At 41.3% G+C, this 19,285-nt stretch overlaps 1 pseudogene; it reads right to left on the bottom strand.

Moving 5' to 3' along the window:
* Window positions 1-11,205, bottom strand: part of LOC109872882 (kinase suppressor of Ras 1-like) — a 45,195-nt pseudogene extending 33,990 nt beyond the window's left edge.
* Window positions 11,206-19,285: the final 8,080 nt, after the last annotated feature.

Below are 19,285 nucleotides of genomic sequence, written 5' to 3'. Positions count from 1 at the left end.
CCACAATAGCTCACACCACGAGCGGCGCAGCAAAACTCTTTCCAACATCATGAGAAGACAAAACAGATGATGCATTTCTATCTGCTGATTATTAGGATAGGCTCAGGGATGGATTATCTGCACAGATAACATGGTGATGCATTAATCCAAAAGACTCACAGAAGAAAATGTATATCAAGAGACACCTACGCAAGCAAGATTCAAATGAGGAGTCAGAAGTCTGGTTGTTGTGACCGATGTAATATAATCTTTATATGTCTATATAGGCTAGGCTACATACAGTGCATTCAGAAAGTATTCATATCCCTCGTCTTATTCCACATTTTGTTGTGTTACAGCCTCAAATTCTAAATGGAATGAATATTTTTTTCTCTCTCCACACAATAGCCCATAATGATGAAGTGAAAACATGATTTTAGACATTTCTGCATTTTCTTTCCAATACACGATAGAATCACCTTTGGCAGCGATTACAGCTGTGAGTCTTTCTGGGTAAGTCTAAGAAATTTGCACATCTGGATTGTACAATATTTTGCACATTATTCTTTAAAAAGATTATTCAAGCTCTGTCAAGTTGGTTGTTGATCATTGCTAGACAGCCATTTTCAAGTCTTGCCATAGATTTTCAAGACGATTCAAGTCAAAACTGTAACTAGGCCACTCGGGAACATTCAATTTCGTCTTGGTAAGCAACTCAAGTGTAAATTTGGCCTTGAGTTTTAGGTTATTGTCCTGCTGAAAAGTGAATGTCTCTGAGCATCTGTTGGAAAGCAGACAACCAGGTTTTCCTCTAGGATTTTTGCCTGTGCTTAGCTTCATTCTGTTTCTTTTTTTTAAACAAAAAAAACCTCCCAAGTCCTTGCCGGTGACAAGCATACCCATAACATCATGCAGCCACCACCATGCTTGAAAGTATGGAGAGTGGTACTCAGTGAGGTGTTGGATTTGCCCCAAACATAACACTTTGTATTCAGGATGTAAAGTTAAGTTCTTTGCCACATTTTTTCAGTTTTACTTTAGTGCCTTATTGCATACAGGATGCATGTTTTGGAACATCTGTCATTTAGGTTAGTATTGTGGAGTAACTACTAGGGTTGCGAAGGGTTGGAAACTTAACGGTCAATTTACAGAATTTTTCCATGAGAAGTTAAGCCCAGGAATTTGGGGAATTTAGCTTAAATTCATGAAAAAGGTTAGCTTATAACAGTGAACCTTTTTTTTGTGGGATACACATAAGGCAATTCTAGGTCTTGTGGTATATTTTGGTTAAACTTTCCCCAATTCAATGGAATTGCAACCCTCTGCATGCACAGTGCATTCTTCCACCACATGTGAAGTTCACTCTTCCATGATATGTACAGCTGATTCTCAAGATCTTGCACACTAATGGAGATGCTATTGAGCCCACACTACTACACTGTGAGCCAAGGACTACATGCTTTCTGGTAAGTTATGATTACAATACTGGTTGGTGTGAATATATTTTATGACATACATTATTTTTTGTTAATTAGTGAATAGTAGCCTACAGCAAAGTGTTTTTAAATTATTTCTAACTTGTGACAATTTCTGCTAGTTAATTTTTGCTTCCATGTGGGATTTAGCTTGCTTGAGCCTGCTAACTGAAGAGTGTTATTTCACCTGTTTCCATACATGTTTCATTTTAAAACATATATCTTAAAAGGAGTTTAATCTAACTGCTTAACTATTTATCTGTACATGGAATAGTATATGTTTCTTTATTCCTAATCTTTACAGGAAAATGCCACGGGCACTATCTGATGTGTGGAGACATGTCACTGCAGCTAATGTAGATGGAAAAGCTGTGTACATTTGCAAATACTGTGCCAAATAACTTGAAGAATGCAACAAAGATGCAGAATCATCTGGACAAGCGGATAAATTTCCCTCAGCGCTCAAAACAAGCAACCTCTGACAAAAGTCCCTCTACTTCTATTTGAGGTGAAAATGATGAATCAGACACCTTATCGATAGCAACAGGAATCAGAAGTTTTCTTGACTCAATGGAGGGAACGGAGTCAGAGAAATGCTGATGAATGTCTTGCTTGAGCTGTGTATGCAACTGGTTCACCTCTGATGCTCGCAGGTATTGGAAGAGATTTCTGAATGTTCCTAGCCCAGCATACACCCCTCCAACCAGACATGCTTTATCTACTCATTTGCTGGATGCATAGTTCAACAGAGTTCAAGTGAAGGTCAAGCAAATCATAGAGAAAGCAGACTGTATTGCAATCATCTCTGATGGGTGGTCGAATGTTCGTGGGCAAGGAATAATTGACGACATCATCTCAACCCATGAACCATTATTCTACAAGAGCACAGACACAAGGGACAACAGACACACCAGTCTCTACATTGCAGATGAGCTGAAGGTTCATCAATGACCATGGACCACAGAAAGTATTTGAACTGGTGACAGACAATGCTACGAACATGGAGGCAGGTTGGTCTAAGGTGGAGGAGTCCTACCCCTCACATCACACCCATTGGCTGTGCTGCTCATGCATTGAATCTGCTCCCCAAGGACATCATGGCACTGAAAACAATGGATACACTCTACAAGAGAGCCAAGGAAATGGTTAGGTATGTGAAGGGTCATCAAGTTATAGCAGCAATCTACCTCACCAAGCAAAGTGAGAAGAATAAGAGCACCACATTGAAGCTGCCCAGCAACTCCTGTTGGGGTGGTGGTGTCATCATGTTTGACAGTCTCCTGGAGGGGGAGTCTCTCCAAGAAATGGCCATAACACAGTCTGCCGACATGGACAGCCCCATGAAGAGGATCCTGCTGGATGATGTAAACTCAGCAAAAAAAGAAACATCCTCTCACTGTCAACTGCGTTTATTTTCAGCAAATTTAACATGTGTAAATATTTGTATGAACATAACAAGATTCAACAACAGACATAAACGGAAACAAGTTCCACAGACATGTGACTAATAGAAATTGAATAATGTGTCCCGGAACAAAAGGGACAGTCAGTATCTGGTGAGGCCACCAGCTGCATTAAGTACTGCAGTGCATCTCCTCCTCATGGACTGCACCAGATTTGCCAGTTCTTGCTGTGAGATGTTACCCCAATCTAAAACCACAGCACCTGCAAGTTCCCAGACATTTCTGGGGGGAATGGCCCTAGCCCCCACCCTCCGATCCAACAGTTCCCAGACATGCTCAATGGGATTGAGATCCGGGCTCTTCACTGGCCATGGCAGAACAATGACATTCCTGTCTTGCAGGAAATCACACACAGAACGAGCAGTATGGCTGGTGGCATTGTCATGCTGGAGGGTCATGTCAGGATGAGCCTGCAGGAAGGGTACCACATGAGGGAGGAGGATGTCTTCCCTGTAACACACAGTGTTGAGATTGCCTGCAATGACAACAAGCTCAGTCTGATGATGCTGTGACACACCGCCCCAGACCATGACAGACCCTCCACGTCCAAATCAATCTCGCTCCAGAGTACAGGCCTCGGTGTAATGCTCACTCCTTTGACGATAAATGTGAATCCGACCATCACCCCTGGTGAGACAAAACCACAACTCGTCAGTGAAGAGCACTTTTTGAAAGTCCTGTCTGGTCCAGCGATGGTGGGTTTTAGCCCAGAGGAAACATTGTTGCCGGTGATGTGTGTTGAGGACCTGCCTTCCACCTGCCTACAACCTGCCTTCCACCAGCCTCTCTCAGCCTATTGCGGACAGTCTGAGCACTGATGATTGAGGCATTGTGCGTTCCTGGTGTAACTCAGGCAGTTGTTGTTGCCATCCTGTACCGCAGGTGTGATGTTCGAATGTACTGATCCTGTGCAGGTTTTGCTACACGTGGTCTGCCACTGTGAGGACGATCAGCTGTCAGTCCTGTCTCCCTGTAGCGCTGTCTTAGGCGGCTCACAGTATGGACATTGCAATTTATTGCCCTGGCCACATCTGCAGTCCTCATGCCTCCTTGCAGCATGCCTAAGGCACGTTCAGCCAGATGTGCAGGGACCCTGGGCATCTTTCTTTTAGTGTTTTTCAGAGTCAGTAGAAAGGCCTCTTTAGTGTCCTAAGTCTTCATAACTGTGACCTAAATTGCCTACCGTCTGTAAGCTGTTAGTGTCTTAATGTCCGTTCCAGAGGTGCATGTTCACTAATTGTTTGTGGTTCATTGAACAAGCATGGGAAACAGTGTTTAAACCCTTTACAATGAAGATCTGTGAAGTTATTTGGATTTTTATGAATTATCTTTGAAGGACAGGGTCCTGAAAAAGGGATGTTTCTTTTTTTGCTGAGTTTATTTTAAGAGAGTGTGGTAAGCAACCTGAAACCTATAGCAGTAGCCATTACACGGATTGAGGGAGACAATGCCATCCTGTCTGATGTTCAGACTCTGCTTGCAGATGTAAGAGAAGAAATCCGTACTGCCCTTCCCCCTTCACTGTTGCTCAAAGCAGAGGAAAATGCAGTTCTGAAATACATCAAAAGTGTGAAGACTTCTGCCTTAAGTCCATACACGCCCAGAGTACATGTTGGACACTAAGTATGCTGTCTCGCCACCTTGGCCTGGATTAGAGCAAGGTTCTTGGCAGTCTGGCAAAGTACACTTCCAAGCAAGAACTTTGGAATGGAGATGCAATATGGCAGTGGTGCCAACATATCTCATCAGCCACCTGGTGGAAGGGACCTTGTGTATCTGAGGCTCTTTCCCCTGTTGCTTCCATCATCCTCCAAATCCCACCATCATCAGCTGCCTCAGAGCGCAACTGGTCCTTGTTTGGGAACACACACCAAAGCACACAACAGGCTGACCAATACAAGGGTTGAACAATTGGTGGCCATCCGGGCAAATTTGAGGCTTTTTGAGCCTGATAACCTGCCATCCTCAACAGGGTTGGAAAGTGACAGTGAAGATGAGGCCTCAGAGTCTGATGTTCAAGAGGTGGACATTGTGGTCCAGGGAGAAGACATGGAAGCCTGAGAGGGAGACAACCAAAGCTTTAGTTTCTAGACTCTCATTTTACAGCTGTATGTTGAAATCTTTTTGGGGAGATGCGATGGATCATTGGGGATCATTCAATATTCCCTTTCTTTTGTTGTTCAGTGAAATCATCCCATGTGAAGAGTCAACTCATTTAATTAAAGTTCAATTCGTAAATAAAAAAATCTATTGGAAGGATTTACTCATTTGTAATTGAGTACTTATAAGGTAAAAGGTTTATGTTTCTGTCTCCATATATGGTAAATATATCCAATAAAAAAACATATACATTTAAATTGTATTAATATTAATTTGCATACATTTCCATTGTTTCCCATATATTCCCACAGAAATTTTCCCTAGACACTACAATGTTGATCCATCCTCAGTTCTACTGTAACAGCCATTAAACTCTGTAAATGTTTTAAAAAGTCACCATTGGCCTCATGGTGAAATCCCTGAGTGGTTCCCTTCCTCTCCGGCAACTTGAGTTACGAATGACGCCTGCATCTTTGCAGGGACTGGGTGTATTGATACACCATCCAAAGTGTAATTAATAACTTCACCATGCTCAAAGGGACATTCACTGTCTGTTTTTTATTTCTTTTTAAAACACATCTACCAATAGGTGCTGTTCTTTGCAAGGCATTGTAAAACCTCCTTGGTCTTTGTGGTTGAATTTGTGTTTGAAATTCACTGTGCGACGAAGGGACCTTACAGATAATTGTATGTGTGGGGTATAGAGATGAGGTTGTCATTCACAGAGTGAGTCCATGCAACTCATTATGCGAATTTGTACTCCTGAACTCTATAACAAAGGGGTTGAATACTTGTTGACTCATGACATTTCAGCTTTTCATGTTACTGAAAAATTCAAAAAAGCATAATTCCACTTTGATATTATGTGGTATTGTGTGTAGGCTTTATACAATAATAAAGCTCAACTGAATCAATTTTAAATTCAGGCTGTAACAAAATGTATAAAAAGTCTAGGGGTGTGAACAATTTGAAGGCACTGTATAGCCTGTAAAAAAAAAAAATAAAGATGTTCAAGCTCTTTTAGAGTAACCTTCCCTACAAAGTATTTAATCTGTCCCTAGAGGCTGTTTGAATTATTATTGGATATCATCTAGTGTCATTCATTGCTAAAGTGTAACAGACATACTGATTCACAGCCACAGAGACAACGACAGGGAGACATAACAAAGAACAGGCCAACATGGAAACAGAAAGACAGACAGAGGGGGTGTGTGAGAGATGTCAAGAGTCAGACAGGGATTAGTGTGTGAAAACTGAAGCACCACCTTGCAGTACTCCACTTGGAGAGCAAAGCACCATTATCTTTTCACCGGCAAGGCACACAGTAAAAAAACAGCCATGGATGGAGTGCCATAATAAAGCTCTTTCAGTAAGAATATAATGCGAGTTCAAGCCTCTCTTGATTGCGCTCAAGTGCGGGTCTCTGGGAGAGATGCCCCTGTTTTGCAACACAACTGTGACAGACACTTTAACCCGTCGTTATTCACTTCTCTCATTCATCACACAAATTAACTGATCAGTTAGGCCATTTAGCTGGATTGACAATTGATATTTTCCACTCTGCTGTTATATACGGGACTCATGAGAACACTTGTGGAGCCCTATGGGAGTGTCAAGCTGACAGGCTTGTCAGATTTCTGCCAGTTAGGATTTTATGGCCAAGCCCAAGACAGATCTGGGCGACTTATGGTTAACATCTCTCTCTCTGCTCCAATTGTCACTACAATCTTCTCAAACAAACAGATGGGGGTGATTCAACCCAGATGGTTCAGGCTTTTGGACCTGTGAAATACTGTGACTAAAACTAGTGCTTCAGTTTGGTGCTGTAATACTAACTATATTCTTTCCAGCATCCCCACATTTGTCTGGTTCAGGGGGTGTGTGAAGATGGGATCAGGGTATACAGTGGGGCAAAAAAGTATTTAGTCAGCCACCAATTGTGCAAGTTCTCCCACTTAAAAAGATGAGGCCTGTAATTTTCATCATAGGTACACTTCAACTATTGACAAAATGACAAAATGAGGGAAAAAATCCAGAAAATCACATTGTAGGATTTTTTATGAATTTATTTGCAAATTATGGTGGAAAATAAGTATTTGGTCAATAACAAAAGTTTATCTCAATACTTTGTTATATACCCTTTGTTGGCAATGACAGAGGTCAAACGTTTTCTGTAAGTCTTCACAAGGTTTTCACACACTGTTGCTGGTATTTTGGCCCATTCCTCCATGCAGATCTCCTCTAGAGCAGTGATGTTTTGGGGCTGTTGCTGGGCAACACGGACTTTCAACTCCCTCCAAACAGTTTCTATGGGGTTGAGATCTGGAGACTGGCTAGGCCACTCCAGGACCTTGAAATGCTTCTTACGAAGCCACTCCTTCGTTGCCCGGGCGGTGTGTTTGGGATCATTGTCATGCTGAAAGACCCAGCCACGTTTAATCTTCAATGCCCTTGCTGATGGTAGGCTTTGTTACTTTGGTCCCAGCTCTCTGCAGGTCATTCACTAGGTCCCCCCGTGTGGTTCTGGGATTTTTGCTCACTGTTCTTGTGATCATTTTGACCCCACGGGGTGAGAACTTGTGTGGAGCCCCAGATCGAGGGAGATTATCAGTGGTCTTGTATGTCTTCCATTTCCTAATAATTGCTCCCACAGTTGATTTCTTCAAACTAAGCTGCTTACCTATTGCAGATTCAGTCTTCCCAGCCTGGTGCAGGTCTACAATATTGTTTCTGGTGTCCTTTGACAGCTCTTAGGCCATAGTGGAGTTTGGAGTGTGACTGTTTGAGGTTGTGGACAGGTGTCTTTTATACTGATAACAAGTTCAAACAGGTGCCATTAATACAGGTAACGAGTGGAGGACAGAGGATCCTCTTAAAGAAGAAGTTTCAAGTCTGTGAGAGCCAGAAATCTTGCTTGTTTGTAGGTGACCAAATACTTATTTTCCACCATAATTTGCTAATAAATTAATTTTTTAAATCCTTTCATTAAAAAAAAAAATCTGGATTTTTCCCCCTCATTTTGTCTGTCATAGTTGAAGTGTACCTATGATGAAAATTACAGGCCTCTCTCATATTTTTAAGTGGGAGAACTTGCACAATTGGTGGCTGACTAAATACTTTTGTCCCACTGCATGTACGGCCTGGAGAAACGCAGCTTCTGATTGATCATTGCTGGTTGAATGTCTATAAGGCAGGGTGAGCAGACCATAACGATCCAGTTTTCCTCAGTGATGGACATCCTGAACTAACAAGAAAACCCAGTGTGAAGGAAGAAGTGAAAGTGGCAGTGTGTGGTGACGATAAAAGGCGTAGAGTGAGCCTAGAGCACCCACTCATTGCTTTCTATTTCTGACACACACTTGAAGACTTTCTTTGTCCTGAAACAGGTTTACCATAACTAGTGTTGCAGTTTAATGACCACTCAAGAAGTCCAAACCTTTTCACAACACAGATGTTGAAGATGCATGAAAGGTAAAGAAAATGCACTCTTCAAAAACCCCTGAAGGGAAGAGTAATAGCCTGTGCTTTCCTCAAATAGAAACCTGACAATCTCATTCAAATGTGATGAGCATGAAAGCATATCAGTAGTATCATTTAATTTGCATAAAGAGTAGGTTATTGATACATCTTTGTGGATGTTGGCGACTGAATGTAGGCTGGACAAATGTCATGACAGCTGAGAATATTCTGAACAAAAATATAAGTATTGGTTCCAATGTTCATGAGCTGAAATAAAACATCTCAGAAATGTTCCACACACACACAAAAAAAACTAAAATGTTGTTCACATTCATGTTAGTGAGCATTTCTCATTTACCAAAATAATCCATCCACCTGACAGGTGTGGCATATCAAGAAGCTGATTAAACAGCATGATCATTACACAGGTGCACAATAAAATGCCAGATGTCTCAAGTTGAAGGAGCGTGCAATTGGCATGCTGACTGCAGGAATGTCCACCATAGCGGTTGCCAGAGAACTGAATGTTAATTTCTCTACCATAAGCCGCCTCCAACATCATTTTAGAGAAGTTGGCAGTACATCCAACTGGCCTCATAACCGCAGACCATGCCAGCCCAGGCCAACCCATGGCTGTGCCCCTGGCCCATCATGTGAAATCCATAGATTAGGGCCTAAAGAAATTATTTCAATTGACTGATTTCCTTATTAGGAACTGTAACTCTGTAAAATCATTGAACTTGTTGCATATTATATATATATATATATATATATATATATATATATATATATATATATATATATATATATAGACTTTAGTCTGCTTGGTAAATATTTTCTTACCTCTTCTTGAACTGCACTGTTGGTTAAGGGCTTGTTATGTAAGCATTTCACAGTAAAGGTATACACTTGCTATATTTGGCACATGTTACAAAGTTTGATTTGGGATCTTGAGTGTAAAAAACATTAGGAACACCTGCTCTTTCCATGACAGACTGACTAGGTGAAAACTATGATTCCTTATTCAGGTCACTTGTTAAATCCACAACAATCAGTGAATATGAAGGGGAGACCAGTTATAGAATTACTTTTTAGCCTTGAGACATGGATTGTATGTGTGCGCCATTCAGCATGTGAATTGGCAAGACAAAAGATGTAAGTGCCTTTGAACGGGGTATGGTAGTATGTGCCAGTTGCACCGGTTTGAGTGTCAAGAACAGAATGGCAACGCTGCCGTTTTTATTTGACGCTAATCAGTTCTCGGTGTATCAAGAATGGTCCACAGCCAAAGGACATCCAGACACCTTGACAACTGTGGGAAGCATTTGAGACAACATTGTCTAGAATTCTTGTGAAACGCTTTCAACCCATGTCCAGACGAATTGAGGCTGTTCTGAGGGCAAAAATGGGGTGCAACTCAATATTAGGAAGGTGATCCTAATGTTCTGTACACGCAGTGTATATGCCCATGAGTATGTGATTGCTCTATAATAGGCTACATTTTCCGTATTATTTTATTACTTTGATATAATATTTTCCAACTAAACACTACCGTATTATGGGCCTAAAGACTGAAGCCGATATGTAGGCCATCACCCGTTGCGCAATTTAAACACTGGTTCCTCAGAACTGTTTGCACACGCTACTCAACTCATCGCAGACACGACTGACATTATTTTGTTCACACAGCCAGGTGCAGGGAACGCATTAAAAAACATATTGGCCTTAAATTGGATCAGAAATATACTCAGGGAAATTATCAAGATTATTGGCATGAGGAGCATTTACCATTGCCGAGAAATGCTCTGCTATTTCATGTTGCATTTCGTTGTCTCCGAACTTGGCTTGTCTGATGCAGAAATGCGGAATCGTGAACAAGAACAGAATTAAAATGTGAGGAATTTGGCCCGTTCCATCAACACGCAATACATTGCTGCAAAAATTCCGGGGGTTCCAGCCAAATATTTCACCTCGAGAAAGAGGTCACAGTAACCAGATCAACGTCAGTGACAATGTCCATTTATAGCTATATCAATAGTAGACAATGTGGGAAGTCACCGTGCATGTTTAAATGTAGGCCTAGTCTTTAAATAATCATGTATAGCATCGCGCAATACAGCAAACAACTGCAGTGTATTGTGCAAAACATGAGGAAATTGATGGAGCGCCTAGCTTAGCCACCAAAGAAATGCAGCCCAGGCAGACATACGTATAACCCCGCAGTTTGGACCGCCGTATTTATGCGTTTTCAAGAGTTAATTACCTCTAAAGTACGTATCTCTTGCTGTGTGAGGTCATTGGACGCGGCGCATTTGGTCCGGAGCCCCTGTAAACTGGAGATGGAGATTTCAATCATGTTCTGGATGAGTTCGCATTGGTGTAGCGCGGCCATCGCTGCGCCACCGCCACTATCCCTCTCCGACTGCTCATCACTCTCGACCATCTTTCCACCTTTATCAGACACACTATCCATTCCTCGGCATTGGGCACGGCTTTAGGGGGTAGATGCACTTTAAAATGCACATGCACCAGCTACGCAATGTTATGGAACTTAGCAAATGTCCCAAAATTGAGCAGAAAAAAGCGCCAAATTCGGATATAGAAATACAAATGTTCGATATCAATATCCTGGTCCAAAGCAATCCAAAGTCCAACAGTGTTCGGGTTGTGTATTCTCCTTGCCGAGAGACTCTCTCCCCCTGCTGAAAGCTCTCGCCTAGGCTTTTATCATCTGTCAGCTGTTGGAGACATCACGGACCCGTTGCAGTTCGGGAAATGAAGTCTTTTAATATGGCTGTGCATCCGCTGATTTGGGGTTTAATAAATACGTGTCTCAGTTTGGGCATATTGTCCTGACTAAACGTCGCTGGTTCTCTAGCCTGTTTGAGAGGACCAATAAAATATTTTCTTATAAGGTCTTGCCAACAAATGATCCTCACCACACACACCTTGAGCTGAAGTATATCGCTCCATAGAACAAGAAGTGATGATGCCGATATCTACTGCAGTATACTACCCAGTCATATTAGCACAATAATACTCCACAACCTGTGAACTTGACAATTGCTACTTGACATGCTATAATGTGCAGAATTAGACCCAATCACATTGTGGAGTGAATCAGTGTGAGGGCCAGCAATGTTCACTCTGGATCTGTAAGCACATGTGATGTGTCCCTGGAATTCTCCATCTACATCACTTACCCTCTCCTCTCTTATTTCTGACACAGGACTATAAACAATGCCTTGCTTTCCTTAAACACACTGCCTGCATCCCACCTTAAATGAAATGACCAGGGTGCAGGGTTTCCCCATAATGTTAACTCTGAGAGGAACAAAACTGCACATGTATAAGAGTGGGAGGGTGATAGGATCACAAAGGCAATATTTGAGCTGCGAGTCTGGTGAATGTAAGCCCTTATGAGGGAGCCCTGTCCTGGATAAGCACATGTGGGTGCTGGCTTATGACTCCACACACTTAGACACTACATCGAGAGAGATCAGAGCACAAAATAAGCTATTTTAGTAGGCACTCATCCTAAATGCAGATTACAAGGTAATCCCCTATAAGGTCCCACTGTCACCTTCAGGGTATGTGACCGCTCTCCTCTTGCTTTCTCAGCCCCACATAGCAATGCTGACTAGAGACACACACTGACATCAACGTGTGTCCTGGCTTAGACTCCGGAGACTCTGCCACCTTTTACATCACCTACACACTCAAAGAGTAAGTCTCGTTTCCAGAAACGTGCTCTCATTTTTTTGTGTATTGTACTGAGCTTGTTACATTCTTGCCAAGGGTAAGGCACAGAGAGCATCAAGGTAAGCAAAGCAATTTCTCAAAGTTAGAATTCCCCCAAATTCAGCAAGGCCTCATTTACAGAAAAGCTGACAATTTGGTCTGAAAGCAATAGGACGAGTGAGGAAAGGAGGCACTTGTCAGCTTGTTGACATGACTTGCTGAGCTGAGGGTAGACACACACATCCTTTGCCAGCCCACTCGGCCTGGCGGCCTTTTAGGCGGTTTGTACTGCAGCCCCATTGGCCAGCCAGGCTGCTGCATCTTAGCGTAGGGGCAAGCCTCCCAGGGAGCGTTGCATCAGATTCAATTGGATTGTGGACAATCTGATTGCCTGTCCTTTTGTGACGGGGATCTCCTGAGCCAACCCTGCAGGTCTGAGGAGAGAGGATGAGCCCAGGAAGGGCCACAGACACTGGGACTGCTGCTCCATAACAACACGGCCTGCTGCTCCATAACAACACAGACTGCCTGTTGTACAATCTAAATTGTAAAGTCTTGAGTGTGAGGTTCACATGTCTAGTTTAGAAACACCGCATATGTAAAAAGGGACATTAAACATCCCAATCCTAACCTCGGACAGGGAGGGGGACACCAGAACCAGGCATGATCTGAGGAGCAGGGTGGACAGTCAGGCTTAGATTAAAGCTCCATCTGCAGTTGCCATGCAATTAGCAGCATAAAGGCCTGACAGGCTTAATCACACCAACATGCATGTCACTCAGCCATAGCCAGCCCTGCTTGCCCAGTTGCCACTACAACACATACAGGCTGGAGCCCCCTTCAGGACAGGGGTGGCAATGACTACCGCGGGAGGCCATGCAGAGACAAAGAAAGACTGACGGCAAGGGAGGAATAAAGAATAGAACTACAAAACAGAAGAGCAAGGACAATCAAGATACTGGGGGTAATATGGTAGAGATTAGCATGATAACAAAAGAGAAAAAACACTGATGTGTCATACAGTACTATCGGAAGAAATGCAATGAGGAAAAAACTGCACATGGGATGCAGATGCAATGAAGTTAAATACATTTGTGTAGAGCACCATCTACTGGGCAAAGTAGGTTTGCCGTTAGAGCTCAGTGGGCAAACTCCAAAACCATTAAGGTTCCAATGCAGCCGTTTTGATCTCAATATTACATTATTTATGTAACATTTAAGTACTTTACTGTGATTGTTTTAAATGGAAATTGTAAAAAATAAACCAAAATAGCTTCGTAGCAAAGAGCATTTTCTCAAGGAATAATTTTGCTAGGACAGTCTGGGGGTGGTCTGAGTGAGGAGAGGAAATCAGAAATCTAGCTGTTATTGGAAGAGAGGTTTGGAACTATTTCTTAGTGGTTTATTATCTAATTTACCCCCTAGTGATGTCACCAGGCAGGCCAACACTCCATCCCACCAAAACAGGCAGAAATTTCAGGTGGTCATTTCAAATAGCTAGTACACTAAAAGGGCATTATGATAATTTTCACAATATTGTTCCAACCTCTGTGTGGTAATATATATAAAACACAGAAAAATCACACCTTCTGCACTGGGCCTTTAACTTAGTCGAAAAACTAGAGGCAGTGAGATTGAATAATTTTACTGAGCAGCATTGATTACTATCACAAATAGTCCTTGTCAAGTCAGGAGATGCATTGGACATGAGAAAATGAATAAAATGGCAACAGTTTACATTAGGCTTATTCCAGAGAAATAACCTGTGTAATTACTTTGTACCAAGCATGAAAGCACAGGTATTTACATAAAACAGAAATACAAGTGATATGTCTGACATACCATATTTAAAATGGTAAACACCATATTTTTAGGAATTAGAATACTAATTAATCCTAGAAATTTAATAGGATATTTATGGTAAATGCAGACTCAAATAGAGCACTTAGAAGTAAACCTGCAAAAAAAATCAGTGGCAGTTCTCAGTCAGTGTTGATGTCACTTCCTTTAAATTAGGCATCTAGATACTTAGGCATGAGGCAACTCTGGTAGATCCTTCATTCACACTTAATGAGGAGCAACAGGAAACAGAGACAATAGAGGGAAGGGAAGAATGTCCGCTCACAATGTTATATTCTGGGAACTCGTCTTTAAACTACAGAGCATGGGAGCACACACTGGCACATACAACAGATATAACATGCCCTACTATAGTTCTGTTGATTTAACATCTGTCACACAGAAAAAGACCAAGAACACGGGGTATAACACAACTGTATTATTCACGTAGCAAACAAAAGCAGTATAAGAAAATATTTGTTTATGAAAGTTATCTTGAAAATGCAAAAGAGAGAAGTGTATATTTTCCTATTTTTGAATTAGGTTGAGAAGTAAAGAGATTATACTATACTAGATTAGATCATTTCTCTAGATCTACACCAGCATGTCTCTCACAGATACAAATCAATTGTACAAGTCATAAAAAGCATTAACATCCATTTTTTCTTCAACCTGCATTTGATAACATGAATTGTAATATAATTGGCTGATAAGTTTCCAGCATATATGCTTTTTCAAATAGGAAAATAGAGGAATACAGTACAATGCGTACAATAAGAATCACAAATTAGCATTAAATACATTCTGTCTTCTGATTGGGTTGATGGTGAGTCATTCAGGATAACAAGCCCAAAGACCTGGACTCTAAATGGTTCATGTTTTAATCAACATTGGCTCTATACTGTACATTCATGTAACACACAATCCTTTGGAGGGAGCTACAGTAACATGGAAGAAAATATCATTATGCCAAGTCGCAGGTGCCCCCTGACCAACACACAGGACAATAGAATAATTAAACAATCACGCAAACCCAAAAAACAAAATGCTCAGACTGAAATGAAATCCTGGCTTACATAAGAACACGTAACCGTCTAGTTGTGGTATAGCTAGAACATATCCTATTACAGTGTAACACAATCTATAAAGAGTTGCCAAGTAATCTAGAATGTATAAGTTCACCTTTGTTAAAGTAGAGGGAAGCTACAGCTAGACATGGTGATCATTAGGTTTGTGGTCTGATAAGAAGACATTGTCATCTAAATTGCATTTGCTAAAACAGTATTTTCTTCAGGGTAGGACTGATATTGAAAAGTCTTGCCATTTGTACTGAATTGTATTCCAGAAAAGGCCAACAGAGTAGTATCTTTTCTCTCTTGTATAGCTAGAGAATGCAATAACAAAACCAATTATAAATTGGTCCAAAGAAAATCCACCCACAAGGACTATACCATACTAGGCTATGGAACACATAGAATATCAGAACATATCAGAATATTTTCTGCTGTGTTTAATCAGTTGGGGTAAATAGCAGAGAAGAGGGTGAAACACAAGAAAATTGCAGCTGAGTAAGATTCCCTGAGCATTGATTATTTTCTTGCTACCTACGGCATATCTACATAGTTTATGGTAGTGACATCCCCAAGATCATAAATCGTTTAAACCATTTCAATTTATACATATCTAGCTACATACAGTGCATTCAGAAAGTATTCAGACCCCTTCACTTTTTCCAGAATTTCTTACGTTACATCCTTATTCTAAAAGTGATTAAATATAAAAACTCAATCTACACACAATACCCCATAATGATTTTTGCTCATTTTGCTTGTGATAATTTTGACCCCACGGGGTGAGATCTTGCGTGGAGCCCCAGATCGAGGGAGGTTATCAGTGGTCTTGTATGTCTTCCATTTCCTAATAATTGCTCCCACCGTTGATTTCTTCAAACCAAGCTGCTTACCTATTGCAGATTCATTCTTCCCAGCCTGGTGCAGGTCTACAATTTTGTTTCTGGTGTTCTTTGACAGCTCTTTGGTCTTGGCCATAGTGGAGTTTGGAGTGTGACTGTTTGAGGTTGTGGACAGGTGTATTTTATACTGATAACAAGTTCAAACAGGTGCCATTAATACAGGTAACGAGTGGAGGACAGAGGAGCCTCTTAAAGAAGAAGTTACAGGTCTGTGAGAGCCAGAAATCTTGCTTGTTTGTAGGTGACCAAATACTTATTTTCCACCATAATTTGCAAATAAATTCATTAAAAATCCTACAATGTGATTTTCTGGATTTTTTCCCCCTCATTTTGTCTGTCATAGATGAAGTGTACCTATGATGAAAATTACAGGCCTCTCTCGTCTTTTTGAGTGGGAGAACTTGCACAATTGGTGGCTGACTAAATACTTTTTTGCCCCACTGTAAGTATATTTTAAACCAAATACTTTGAGACTTTTACTCAAGTAGAATTTTACTGGGTGACTGACTTCTACTTGAGTCATATTCTATTACGGTATCTTTACTTTTACTCAAGTATGACAGTTGGGTACTTTTTCCACAACTGCATGACAGCCAACTTGGAGTTTGCCAAAAGGCACCTAAAGGACTCTCAGACCATGAGAAACAAGATTTTCTGGTCTGATGAAACCAAGATTGAACTCTGGCCTGAATGCCAAGCATCACGTCTGGAGGAGACCTGGCAACATCCCTACGGTGAAGCATGGTGGTGGCAGCATCATGCTGTGGAGATGTTTTCAGAGGCAGGGACTGGGAGACCAGTCAGGGTCGAGGGAAAGATGAACGGAGCAAAGTACAGAGAGATCCTTGATGAAAACCTGCTCCAGAGTGCTCAGGACCTCAGACTGGGGAAAAAGGTTCACCTTCCAACAGGACAATGACCCTAAGCACACAGCAAAGACAACGCAGGAGTGGATTCGGGACAAGTCTCTGAATGTCCTTGTGTGGCCCAGCCAGAGCCCAGACTTGAACCCTATCGAACATCTCTGGAGAGACCTGAAAAAAAAGCTGTGCAGTGACACTCCTCATCCAACCTGACAGAACTTGAGCGGATCTGCAGAGACGAATGGGAGAAACCAAATACAGGTGTGTCAAGCTCGTAGCGTCATACCCCAAAAAACTTGAGGCTGTAATCGCTGCAAAATGTGCTTCAAGTACTGAGTAAAGGGTCTGAATACTTGTCATATTTCCATTTTTAATTTTGTATAAATTTGCAGGGGGAAAAAATGTAAATAACTGTTTTTGCTTTGTCATTATGGGTTATTGTGTGTAGATTGATGAGGTGAAAAAAACAATTTGATCCATTTTTAGATCTTTAGGCTACAACGTAACAATGTGGAAAAAAGTCAAGGGGTCTGACTAATTTCTAAATGCACTTAATGAGATGCAGATAAATACAAGTCTAAACCAGCGTGAGCAATATCAGGAAGTACTGGTATTGTAAAAAATATATATATATATGGAAGACAAAATATAAAAACTTCGATCAAGTCTTACTGGTGTCATTTACAGTAGGATCACATAAAGCCATTGGATCATTGTGATAGTCTCGAGCTTCCTTTCCTAAGTAGCTACAAGCAACACAGGAGTAAAACTGTTATCTTCAAATAATAGACATCATTTCTTCTTCTTTAAATAACAAAAACATACCACTTGAGTAAAAGTTCTGAGGTGCAAAGAGGTATACTCTGAGAGACATAGCAGTGATATTCACCAGCAAGAACACATGTGGTTGAAAAAGACAATTCATTAAGAATGAAAATGGTAGAATATGAAAATTGCAAGTAGATTTAACCGTGAAAGTTATGCCTCAACTCACAATTGAAGGTCTGTAAGCAAAACAAGATGTAGGGGCCACAAACAGAAGAAGGAACTTCATAGTGTTTCTAATAATGTACATGAGAAACAGTAAATTCATTATTTTCTAAACTTACTAAATAGGCATAGGCATGCTAAAAGGTGAAAACCCATGGATACTGTTACACTGAAGGTCCAGATTCAGATTCAAACCAGGGCTCGCTGGTTACACTGGAAACAGTATTCCCCTACATTAGTCATCTCTGGGAATATACAGTTAAAGTTGGAAGTTTACATACACCTTAGCCAAATACATTTCAACTCAGTTTTTCACAAATCCTGACATTTAATCCTCATAAATATTCCCTGTCTTAAGTCAGTTAGGATCACCACTATTTTAAGAACATGAAATGTCAGAATAATAGTAGAGATAATGATTTATTTCAGCTTTTATTTATTTCATCACATTCCCAGTGGGTCAGAAGTTTACATTCACTCAATTAGTATTTGGTAGCATTGCATTTCAATTGTTTAACTTGGGTCAAACATTTCGGGTAGCCTTCCACAAGCTTCCCACAATAACTTGGGTGAATTTTGGCCCATTCCTTCTGACAGAGCTGGTGTAACTGAGTCAGGTTTGGAGGCCTCCTTGCTCGCACACACTTTTTCAGTTCTGCCCACATATCTTCTTTAGGATTGAGGTCAGGGCTTTGTGATGGACACTCCAATACCTTCACTTTGTTGTCCTTCAGTCATAACTTTGGAAGTATGCTGAGGGTGACTGTCCATTTGGAAGACCCATTTGCGACCAAGCTTTAACTTGGGTGAAAAACTGACTGATGTCTTGAGATGTTGCTTCAATATATCCACATATATCTTCCTCATGATGCCATCCATTTTGTGAAGTGCAACAGTCCCTCCTGCAGCAAAACACTCCCACAACATGTTGCTGACACCCCCCGTGCTTCACGGTTGCGATGGTGTTCTTCGGCTTGCAAGCCTCCCCATTTTTCCTCCAAACATAACAATGGTCATTATGGCCAAACAATTCTATTTTTGTTTCATCAGACCAGAGGACATTTCTCCAAAAAGTACGATTTTTGTCCCCATGTGCAGTTGCAAACCGTAGTCTGGCTTTTTTATAGCAGTTTTGGAGCAGTGGCTTCTTCCTTGCTGAGCGGCCTTTCAGGTTGTCGATATAGGATTCGTTTTTACTGTGGATATAAATGCTATTGTACCAATTTCCTCCAGCATGACAATTTGACAATTTCCTCCAGCATCTTCACATGGTCCTTTGCTGTTGTTCTGCGATTGATTTGCACTTTTCGCACCAAAGTACGTTTATCTCTAGGAGACAGAACGCATCTCCGCCCTGAGCGGTATGACGGCTGCGTGGTCCCATGGTGTTTATACTTGCGTACT

This window comes from Oncorhynchus kisutch, linkage group LG28 (assembly GCF_002021735.2).
Source record: "Oncorhynchus kisutch isolate 150728-3 linkage group LG28, Okis_V2, whole genome shotgun sequence".
Classification (NCBI taxonomy): Eukaryota; Metazoa; Chordata; class Actinopteri; order Salmoniformes; family Salmonidae; genus Oncorhynchus; species Oncorhynchus kisutch.
This window is presented reverse-complemented; position numbering and strand designations above follow the sequence as displayed.